Consider the following 11,153-nt stretch of genomic DNA (forward strand, 5'->3'; position numbering starts at 1 on the left):
AAAGAAGATTGGGGGGGTTTCCTCCATCTGGGTTCCCCTTTTGTCTGTGACTTCGGTGGTTCCCATTGCTTGCTGGGCCTCCTTCTGGACCCGAGGCTGCCAATGGACAACCCGGTGGCGTCTGCGGTCCGAATCCCGTTCACTTCCCTCTCAGATGAATTGCGCAGCTGCTCCCCTGCCAGGACGCCCTTTCACTCCCCGGATTGGTCCCAGGCACGGATATTCTCAAGATTAGACTGCCGTAATCCTCTTTATGTGGGGCTTCCCTTGAGGCTGGCACCGGCCGATGCAAGAGGGTCTCCTCCGTCCCACCCCTCTCCCACTCCCGGCCGTCTCCTCTGGGAAGGCGATTCCACACCCCCGCGTGGATGATGGTTCTTCCGTTCCACATTATCTCTTTCCTCCTCTGCTATTTGTGTCCACCCTTCCCTTATCTTCCGGCTCCATCCTCTACTCTCCCGTTTGCCCCAGTAGAAAGGTTGAGCGAGGGTTCCTTCCCCTTTCTACCTCTTCTCCTGGTCTCATCATCCTCCCCCAGATAGGAATCCACAGGTTCTCCATCTAGAAACCTTCCCACCCTTCTAGCAAGAGCTTGCTCTGTTCCCCTCTACCCTTCTGGCCTCTCACTTCTCTCTCTCTCTCACTCACTCGCTCTCTCTGCTCCTCGTCCTTCTGACTCCTCGTCTCCTTCCATTTCTCTTCCCCTCATGTCCGACAGGGGTGGGTGAGTTTCCCCTTTTCCCTCTTTGTCCCCTTTCCCTTCTTTGCTGGCTTGGGCTCCCTCCACTTTCTTTGGGTGGGGGGGTAGGACCTTCTTGCCCCCTTTCTCCCAGTGGGGCTCTTGTGAGTCTCTTCTTCCCCCTTTAGGGATCCTGAAGAGGGAACTGAAAAAGGAACTTCTGCTTTGGGGCACCAAAGTAAGGATTGAAGAATTACGTAAGAAAGGGAGGTGAACGTTTCAGCCTGGACTTCTCAGGACTTCACTCCCAAGCCTGGAACAGAAGTCAGCAGATGGGAGTGAGGCAGAGCGATGCCTCCAGCTCCCTTCGGGGTTTTATGTTTCGACTATTTTGGAGTCCTCCGACCCTGGAGGCATTCAAGGAAAACTTAGGCCATCCCCTGGCAGATCTGCTTTGACTGTATCCCTGCCTTGAGCAGGGGGCTGGACTGGATGGCCTTCTGGGCCCCTTCCAACTTCACTTTTCTGTGATTCTATGGTTCTACGTGTGTTTGGCCTCTTGGCGGCATTGCTAAATAGGCCACCTGCTAATGAAATTTAACAAGGAGGAGAGCAACGTCCTGCACCTCGAAAAAAAGAAACCTGTCACCCAGTTACATGTTGGGGTATCCTTGTATCAGCAACACTATAAGCAAAAAAAAAAAAAAAAAGAGAGAGAGAGAGAGAGAGAGAGAGAGAGATCTTGGAATCGTCACAGATGACAAGCTGAATAGGAGACAGCATGTGATGCAGCTACAAAAAAAAAGGGTAAATGCTATTTTAGGCTGCAGTAACAGAAGTATAGTTTCGAAATCCTGCAAGGTGCTAGTCCTTCTCAATTCAGCACAGTTTTGGCGTCGCCTTGATTATTGCATCCAGCTCTGGACACCACTCTTCAAGAAGGATGCTGACATCCTCGGAAAAAGTTCAGAGGAGGATGATCAGGGGACAGATCAAGCCTCCAGAGAAAAGACGGAAAGAACTGGGCATGTTTAGCCTTGAGAAAAGAAAACTGAGGGCTGAAATGATAGCACTTTTCAAAGACTTGAAAGGCTGCCATACAGAAGAGGGGCAGGATCTGTCCCTGATCATCCCATGCAAAAATGGGTTGAATTGTTTGCATGAGCTGTCCAGGCTGCCTTTCAAAAAAAAGAAGAAAAAAAAGAAGAAGCAAAAAATAAAATAAAATTTTTTGAGAGGCAGCCCAGCCAGTTCTTGGAGGTTGGGCTGTCTGCACACAGGGTCCCACCTCTCAGCTGAGCTACGTGCACAGAGACAGTTCTGGACTGCCTCTCAAAAAAGGTTTTTCTAATTTGGTTTCTTAAAAAAAATTATTTGGAGAAAGTCTCACTGCGCATGCGTGAGTCCCCCTCTCAGCGGAAGGTCAGGCACATGCGCAGAAGCAGCCCATCCATGCCGGAAAGAGGGGAAGAGGGGTCTCCGGAGAGAGGAGCCTGGGGGTCTCGTGGGCTCCCAAAGGCATCATCTGGTGGGGGCCACTGGGGGAGAGACAGGGAGGGGGACTCCGAGGGGCCCCTGGGCCCGATCCACCACAGGGCTCGTCATGGTTTGTAGGAGCATGGGATCTGTAGTCAAAGAAGAACATGGAGTCGGTTAGGTTCAATGTGCAATGATGTGAAGACATGGGAATGTGGAAAAGCCGTGAGACTGTTTTTCCTACATTGCCACCTGGCTGGTAGAGCAAGAAGACCGAGAGAAAACTTCGAGAACGGAGGGGCTCCCCGGAGGAGGAAACACAAGCATGGCAGCCAACTGGGAGAGGAAACCGACGCCCCTGGAGCCACGGTGGGAACTCCGGGGGGGAGACTCGTCTTAAGGCCTCTTCCAAGTCAGTTGGTTTAACAGCCGAGACGAGTCAGGAAAAAAAAAGGGGGGGGAGGTTGTGGGGGGGGATGTCGAAAAAGAGGGAGGGAGGGAGGGAGTGTGAACGTGAGTGTGAACGTGAGTGTGAGAATGGCCCTTCTTCTGAGTTTTTTTTAAAATATATATATATCTCTCTGCCATCCCTTCGAACACTTATATATCCCCCCCCCCACCCGCCCCCGCCCGACTTTCCTGCTTTGTTTTCCGGCGGGAAATGCTCTGCAGGCCCTAAAAAGTGCATTTTGGTGGGGAGGGGGGGGACAGGAATCAGGGAGGCTCTCTCGCAGCCCCCCCCATGTCCGTCTCCCCTCTCCTGTTCCTGCCCCTCCCCCCCCTTTGAGGCTCCGTTCCCCTCCCCCCTCCCCCCACCCTCTTTGTTGCGGGGACCCTCCCCTCCCCCTCTTTCCCATTCAAGTCAACGGGGGGGGGGGAGGAGGAGGAGGAGGCGCTGCTCCCGGCGAGGCGGCGTCGAAGGGGAACCGGAGGTGGGAAGCCCGGCCCCGCCCTCTTCCTGCCCCGCCCCTCTAGGATCCCGGGGAAGAAGAAGAGGCCGCTTTGCAGGCGAGGGGACGGGATTCCTCGCGAGTTTCCCTCCCACCGGAGGACCGGCAAGGAGGTGAGCCATGGGGGGGGGGCATTGCAAGACCGGGGTTGAGGGGGGGGCGTGTTGGTATAAGTGTTCGGAGGGATTGCAGAGATGTATATATATATTAATATATATATTAAGAAAAAGAGCCGCCCCCCTTCCCCCCCAGAGAGCGTGCAATCCGGATTGGGCCCCTCCTCCCTCCCGGTCTTCAATGCGGGAAGGCCTTGCAAGGGGGGCAATGGGGAAGCATCCATTTATTTTGGTCCCCGGCCTCCTCCTCCTCCTCTTCCTCCTCCTCGCGGAGTGTGTGTGTTTGTGGGGGGGGGTAAATTTGGAGGGCGGGCAGAGGGTCTCGAGCCCCCCCCCAAGCAGGACACCAGGGCCCTTTGTGTGCATGTATCGGTGGGCCCTCCTCGGCTTTCCTGCGAGGAGACCCTCCTTCTTTCCCCAGATCCTGCAGGCACCCTTTTTTTTGGGGGGGAGGAAGCAGGGAGCGTCACCCCGGAGTCATTCTTCCCCCCCCCAATGTCTCCGCCCTCCAGGGACCCCCCCAACCTCACCCCCCCCAGGTGGGAAGCAGGGGGAGGGAGGGAGGGAAGGGGCTGCAAAGGGGGGGCAGGAAGGGGGAGGGTCTCAGGAATGGGGTAGAAGAGGGGGGGTCAGCTGGGTGCAAAGGGGGCTCCCTCCCTCCACCACTGTATAGGCTGCAGCAGGAAGGAGGGAGGGGGCTGCAAAGGGGGTGGGACACAAGGGGGACCCAGAAATGGGACTTTGGGGTGAAGCGGGGGTTCAGCTGGAGGTGACAGGGCTCCCCCCCTCCCTCCGCCCCCCCCCCAATGCCTGGCCTCCCATCCTGAGCCTCTTCGGGATCCCCCCTCCCAGTCTATGGTGTTTGAAGGGGACTCTTCAGAAGCTCTGGATGGAGGAGAGGGAGGGGCCGACCAGATCCCCCCTCCCCGACCAGATCCCAGGCTGGGGATCCCCTGCAGGAAAGGAGGTTGGGTGGAGGGATTTCCTCCCTTCTTCTGTGTGTTTAGGTATGTGTTAGTTGTGGGGAACTTCCTGACGCCATTGAGGGGAAAGCCTTTTTTTAATCCGGAGAGGAAAGCAGAGCAGAAAGAGAAAGAGGTCCAGGCAGGCCACGGGTTTCGGGGACAGAGGCTGGAAGGAGATCTCTCTCCCCCCCCCCCCCCGCACCAGGCTCCCCGGGAAGAGAGTCCTCAGGAGCGCTTTCCCCCTTTCCTTCTCCTGCGACGGTGGAGCTGGCCCAAGGCTGCCCCGGCTGGCTCTTCTCGCGGGAGGCGGCCCAATTGGGGTGGGGGTGGGGAATCAAACCCCCAACCTCCGGATCCGAGCAGCCACCGATCCTGAACCCCAGAGCTCTCCAGCCACTTACTCTCCTGTCAGCCTTGTGCCACTCGGATACGGAGGTCGGAGCATTTGGTCCCCATCGCCGGCAGCCCCAGGAGCCTTTGGGGAGGGGGCTGCGTCCCCCCCCAGGTCTCCCGTAGCCGCTCCCGAGTGACCGAGAGGCCACAGAGATGGGCTGGACCCGACCCGACCCGTTCTTCTTCCCTGCCCCTCGCAGAGGACATCTCCTTCACGTTGCTTTTTCTGTTCTTTCCGCTCGGTTTCATAGCCTCTAAAGTGACTTCCATTCATCCCCAGGGGGTGGGGAAGAGACCTCGGGTTTGCCAAAGGAAGGCCCCAGAAGCATGCACACGACCGGTGGGTTTCCTCGGCCAAGGGGGGCTTTGAGCCCAGATTGCAGGAGCCCCCCCCCTTTGGGTATCTACCACACTGCCTCTCTGAACGTGTGCAGAATCTTCTTATTGTTTTAGCTCCCGATCCTGCTGAGCGCCACCCTGCCTTAACTGCTTTGGGTGAGACGCAGCCTGGCATGGGGGCTCTCCCGAATGTCTCCCTCCTTCTTGTGGGATCCAGGAGGGTGAACAGAAGCTGCCTCTCCTGCGTGTGGGTTTCTTTTCGAGAGGGAAAGGCGGGAGAGAGCCTTTTTACCAATCTTATCTTCCTGACCTTTCTGGTTCATTGCCCCCCTCCTGCCCCAACACCCCCTTTCTTCCCTCCCCTCCATTCCCCACGGCCCCTCTGGCCCCCTTAATGTTTGCTGCCCCCATGGCTGCCGACCAGAGAGGAAGGCTAGCAGCTGATTCCGGAGGCTGGACTGCCTGTGCGCATGTGCCTGCCTCTCAGCTGAGGGGGGGACTCACGCATGCGCAGTGAGATGTTCTCCAATGAAATATTTTAAAAGCACAGTTTTAAGAAAATATATACCATATATACTGAAGTACTAGCCTAGCTTTTCAACACAATTTTTTTTGCTGAAAAAGCACCCCCTTGGCTTATACTCCAGTCAGTGTCAAAATTACATGTTCTCCTCTGCAGTGCGGGTGTTCTCCAACACTCCCCCGCTCATCTACGGGCACCTGTAGACTCTGTGGGTGGTCCGATGACCCAGACTAAGTACACTGCATTTTCAGACTCAAAAACATTTAACTTATTGATGCATCAATTAATGCAATTTTACTGGTATAGACGGAAAGCTCTTTAATCTCTCTAGACTGAGAGCAAGGACCAAAGTCCAACTGAAATGCATGAGGGACTTCCTCTTTGCCAATGATGGAGCCATTGTTGCCCACTCTGCTGAGGACCTCCAACAACTCATGAATTGTTTTAGCAAGGCCTGCCAAGACTTTGGACTAACAATCAGCCTGAAGAAAACACAAGTCATGGGCCAGGGCGTGGACTCACCTCCCTTTATTACCATCTCCCCACAATAATTGGAAGTTCTTGACTTTGGGTACCTTGGCTCAACGATCTCTGACACACTCTCTCTAGATGTTGAGCTGGATAAATACATTGGCAATGCAGCTATCATGTTCTCTACGCTCACGAAGAGAGTATGGCTCAATAAGAAGCTGACGGCACATACCAAGATCCAGGTCTATAGAGCCTGTGCCCTGAGCACGGCAGGAGAGGAAACTGTTCCATATGCGTTGATTCTGAGAGATTTTTGGTATCACCTGGCAGGACAAAGTTCCCAATAGAGTAGTCCTAGAACAAGTTAGAATTTTTAGCATGTATACATTACTGAAACAGCGACGTCTACATTGGCTTGGGCACATTGTGAGAATAGCTGATGGGCGAATTCCAAAGGATCTCCTGTATGGAGAATTATTGCAGGGAAATCACCCCAAAGGGAGACCACAGGTGTGATACAAGGACATCTGCAAGCGGGATCTGAAGGCCTTAGGAATGGACCTCAACAGATGGGAAACCCTGACATCTGAGCGCTCAGCCTGGAGGCAGGAAGTGCATCACGGCCTCTCCCAATTTGAAGAGACCCTTGTCCAGCAGGCCGAGGCAAAGAGGAAGTCACAAAAGCAGCAAAACCAGGGAGCTGGACAGAGGACAGATTGGATTTGTCCTCAGTGTGGAAGGGATTGTCACTCTCGAATTGGCCTCCTCAGCCACACTAGACGCTGTTCCAAGTTCTCCATACAGAGCACGTTACCAGTCTTTTGAGACTGAAGGATGCCTAATTCACTTTTTAAAAAATTGCCAGTAACTGCTGCATCTTCCATCGTGGCTTATACATGAGGCAATAAGTTTTCCCAGTTTTTGGTGGTAAAACTGGATGCCTCGGCTTATATTTGGGTCGGCTTATACTCAAGTATATGCTGTATATATTTGAAAGACAGTCCAGGGCTGCTTCTGCGCATGTGGCTCAGCTGAGAGGTAGGACCTTGTGTGCAGACAGCCGAACCTCCAGGAATTTTATTTTATCTTCCGCTTTTTTGAGAGAGAGAGAGGCAGACTGGACAACTCATACAAACTGTACTGCCCCATCGCAGGTAATGTGGGCACATGTGCAGAGACAGCACCAAGCTGTCTCTCAAAAACGTTTTAAAATCATTGAATCCCAGAATCATAAAGTTGGAAGGAGTCCCTGATGACATCTAGTCCAACCCCCTGTTCAATGAAAGGTTCAACAAATCAGTGCATGGGTGCCCGGCTTTGTTGAGTTTTAGACTTTCTTCTTTTTTGCTGAAACTGTACTGATGTTTGTAGATTCCAATGGCTTCCCTGTGTAGTCTAACATAATGATTGCTGGTGTTGTCCAGTAGTTCTGTGTTTTGAAATAGGATTTCATGTCCAGCTTGTTTCAGGGCATGTCCAGCTTCTGTCGATTTTTCCGGTTTTAGTCTATTGGCCGTGCTGCCTCTGCGCATGTGCCTGCCTGTCATCTGATGCACAGTGAGACTTTCTGCAAACAAAATTTTTAAACAATTTTTTTTTAAAAATCAATGATCTGGGCATTTCTTTGTTCTATTACTACCATGTCTGCTGAAGGTCTTTGCCACTCTCTCATGTCTAACTTTGTAATCTGTTTGTGAAATTTTTGGACATTCACAGATGAGGTGTGATACAGTTTCATCTTTTTCTTGGTAGTGTCGACATTTGCTGTTAGTACTAGCTCCTTGTATCTTAGCTTCCATCATGTTGGTTTGGAGTGTTTGCTCATGTGCAGCAAAAGTCAAGTCTTTGGTTTCTGTCTTAAGGGTCCCCAGTTTTAGCCATGCCCATGTTGAATTAGGATCATGCTTTCAATCAATATTTCTCAGGTATTGTCCATGTAGTGGTTTATTTTTTCCAGCTGTTTAATTTCTTTTAAATTTGTTTTTTCTTATATTGAGCCTTGGTTTCTGTTGTTTTCAAAATATTCTTCATTTTCACTGCTTTCAGTAATTTTTCTCTCCTTGTCCCCTAAAATAAGACCTAGTATGATTTTTCAGGATGCTCGTAATATAAGCCCTACTCCAAAATAAGCCCCAGTTAAGTGAAAGTGCGCCATCCACCATTGTGCAGCAACCAGAAGATGATATGTGACAGGTCTCAAAGTCAACCTAGGGAATTGTTCATCGCAATTCAGTGTATAAGTTGTTACAGGATCAGGATTTAGTGAAGCAACATGTAACAAGAGTAACACAGCTGAGATAATTGAGGCAGCTGTGTGACAACCAAGTTGATTGGTTCATCCAAGAATAAAGCTAGCCAAGCTTGCAGACACAAACTGTTGGGTAGTTTGGGTGGTTGGTTGTTGGTTGTTGTGTTGCTAGTGATCGTGTTATTGAGAGCTGTATACACTGCATCGTTGGATGAAGACTTGCCATATTGCAAGAAGAAGATCCTGGAGGAAGACTATCTCCGTGGTGAGAGGAGAAGACTTCGTGGATGCTGGACTATTTATATTGGTAACAATCTTTGGTTACTGAAAACTGTAATTTACCATTGCTAACTGAAGAACTACTGTGAATGACCAGGACTGTATAAAGACCAAGAGAAGCTGTATTTACCCCTGTATATATGGACTTTAATGTAAATAATACTATTAACACTACAACAGTGTCTGTTTGGTTTCATCTCTGAGCAGTTCACTTCACCATTACGCCCCCTGGCGTAGTCTGGTAACGCAGCACCTCTGTCAATATGTATTTGAATACATGTAGATTGTTGTACATGAAAAAAAATCACCTGAAAATAAGCCCTAATGCTTTTTTTGAGCAACAAAAGTGAGTGTTCGGCGCTGCTTTTGTCTACTGTGTTTAGCATGGCATTTGTTCAATTCTTCTTTCCTTGTTTGCCTGTTCCCTGTTTTTAGCTTTAAATATGATCATCTTATGATGGAAGCCACCTTGGGCCCTTTCTGAGGAGAAAGGAGGGGGGTTGAGAGAGAGACCTGCCATTGCTGCTGCTGCTGCTGCTGCTGCTGCTGCTACTACTACTACTACTACTACTAATAATAATAATAATAATAATAATAATAATACAGTGGGGTCTTGACTTACGAACGGCCCAAGTTACGAACATTTTGACTTACGAACCACTCTCATAGAAAATATTGACTTGACTTATGTACTTAGATTTGAGTTACGAACTGAAAAGAAACCACGTGGGAGGCAGGGAAAGTGCAAAATTTGAACTTTCAGTTAACTGTTGGCCAGTGAAAGGGGTGCCTGTCTGCTTCCTCACTCCTCCCAGTGTTTAGAGAGTGGATTGGGAGACAGTCTTCGGACTGCCTGGTACTGTACTGTCTGGACTGTATTTTCTCTGCATTCCCTGAACCTTTCTTGACCTAAAAAAAAAAGAAACAAAATATCCCCCTATAGTGGTCGAAGGCAGAATAGCAGCTTCCCATTAGTTTCTATGGACGGAAAAAAGCAGATATGGATCAAATGGTTTTCAATGCATTCCTATGGGAAATGCCGATTTGACCTGCGAACTTTTTGACTTGAGAACCGCCTTTCAATACAGATTAAGTTCTCAAGTCAAGACCCCACTCTACTACTACTACTACTACTACTACTACTACTACTACTACTACTACTACTACTAATACTAATAATATACTAATAATAATAATAATAACAACAACAACAACAATAACAATAACAACAATACTACTACTACTACTACTACTACTACTAATAATAATAATAATAATAATATTAATAATAATAATAATAATAATAATAAACACTTCCCATGGAGAAAGCCCAGCTCCTGGGTGTGTGTGTGTGTCCAGGCCTGTCTTGGGGTGCCTCCCCCCCAGAAAGGCCAAATTGTCCAACACCAGGGTAGACTGGAGGGTCGGGGGGCAGTAGCCATTGTCTACAAATCCATCTTGGAGGTTACTAGGCGCTCCTCAGTGGTAAAGCCGGATCTTGAGGCCCTCCAAGTGTCGGTTGGGGCCAGGGATGGTATTGGGATCTTGCTGGGTTACCGTGCTCCCCGCGACCCAGCCATTTCCCTACTGGAGCTGGTGGACTTTGTCTCCGCGGCACTGTTGGGTTCCCCGAAGCTATTGGTTTTGGAGGATTTCAACGTGCATGCGGGGCAGAGACTTCTGGGCCAGCTCTTGAGTTCTTGGAGACCATGGCCTTCTTGAACATGTCCCAACATGTCAACGGCCCCACCCACGTGGGTGGCCACACACTTGACCTGGTTTTTTCCACTAATGGGAGCGAGAGTGGTCCAATGGTGACTGACCTTGAGTCGGTACCCTTGTCATGGTCGGACCATCACCTAATAAAATGCATCCTCAAAATGGCTCTCCCCCCTCGCAGGGAGCATGGACCTATTGTCATGGTCTGCCCTCGAAGGTTACTGGATCCGATTGGATTCCAGGAAGCCATGAGAGGTGTTTCGGCTGGCGCTCCTGTTGAGGCTCTGGTTGATGGCTGGTTCTCCGCCATGGCAAGGGCTGTAGACACAATTGCTCCTAAACGTCCTCTCCACCACAGAGACCACCCGGCGCCCTGGTTTAATCAGGATCACCAGGTGCTGAAGCGGGTCAGGAGACGGCTAGAGCGCAAATGGAGAAAGGACCCGACGGATTTTAATTGGATAGCTGTCAAAGGCGCTACTAACCTTTACCTGGCCAAGGTAAAGGCTGCCAGTAGATCGTACTTCGCTAACCGGATAAGCGAGGCATCCAATCAGCAGGTGGAGCTATTCCGTTTAGTACGCAACCTATCTGGAATTGCTCTGGGTGACAGGCCTCCCCCTAGTTTTTCGCCAGACCAATTTGCAGCATTTTTAAAATCAAAAGTGGAGGCCATCTGTCGGGACCTCTCTCCTTTTTTGAATACAGTGAGTTGAGCTGAGATGTCCAGCGCTCCATCCTGCCCGGTGATATTTGACTCTTTTCAGCCTGTTACGCCTGAGCCTGTGGCCAGAGCAATTGACCGCTGTCGAGCCACCACCTCCTCTTTGGACCCTTGCCCAGCCTGGCAAATCAAAGCAGCCAGGCCTTTAACAACAGAATGGGCCACAGTAATAATTAATGGGTCTCTCCTTGAGGGCAGATTTCCATCTGCCCTGAAGGACGCGCTCATTAGGCCCATTAGGAAGAAACCTAGTTTGGCGGCGGATGAAATT

At 50.6% G+C, this 11,153-nt stretch overlaps 1 protein-coding gene across 3 annotated transcripts in view; it reads left to right on the top strand.

The window, feature by feature from the left end:
• The window catches only part of LOC140702922 (uncharacterized), a 354,469-nt gene that overhangs the window by 141,767 nt on the left and 201,549 nt on the right, over positions 1-11,153 (top strand). The window contains exon 1 of one of the 3 annotated variants that reach the window (XM_078382544.1): positions 3,056-3,087. The exons of the other annotated variants lie outside the window; for them this stretch is intronic. The gene's annotated coding sequence lies outside the window, so the exon portion shown is untranslated. Of the gene's footprint in view, positions 1-3,055; positions 3,088-11,153 lie in introns of those variants that run through there. 3 annotated transcript variants of the gene reach the window in all.

The sequence above is a fragment of the Pogona vitticeps genome, chromosome Z (assembly GCF_051106095.1).
Source record: "Pogona vitticeps strain Pit_001003342236 chromosome Z, PviZW2.1, whole genome shotgun sequence".
In the NCBI taxonomy this organism is placed as follows: domain Eukaryota; kingdom Metazoa; phylum Chordata; class Lepidosauria; order Squamata; family Agamidae; genus Pogona; species Pogona vitticeps.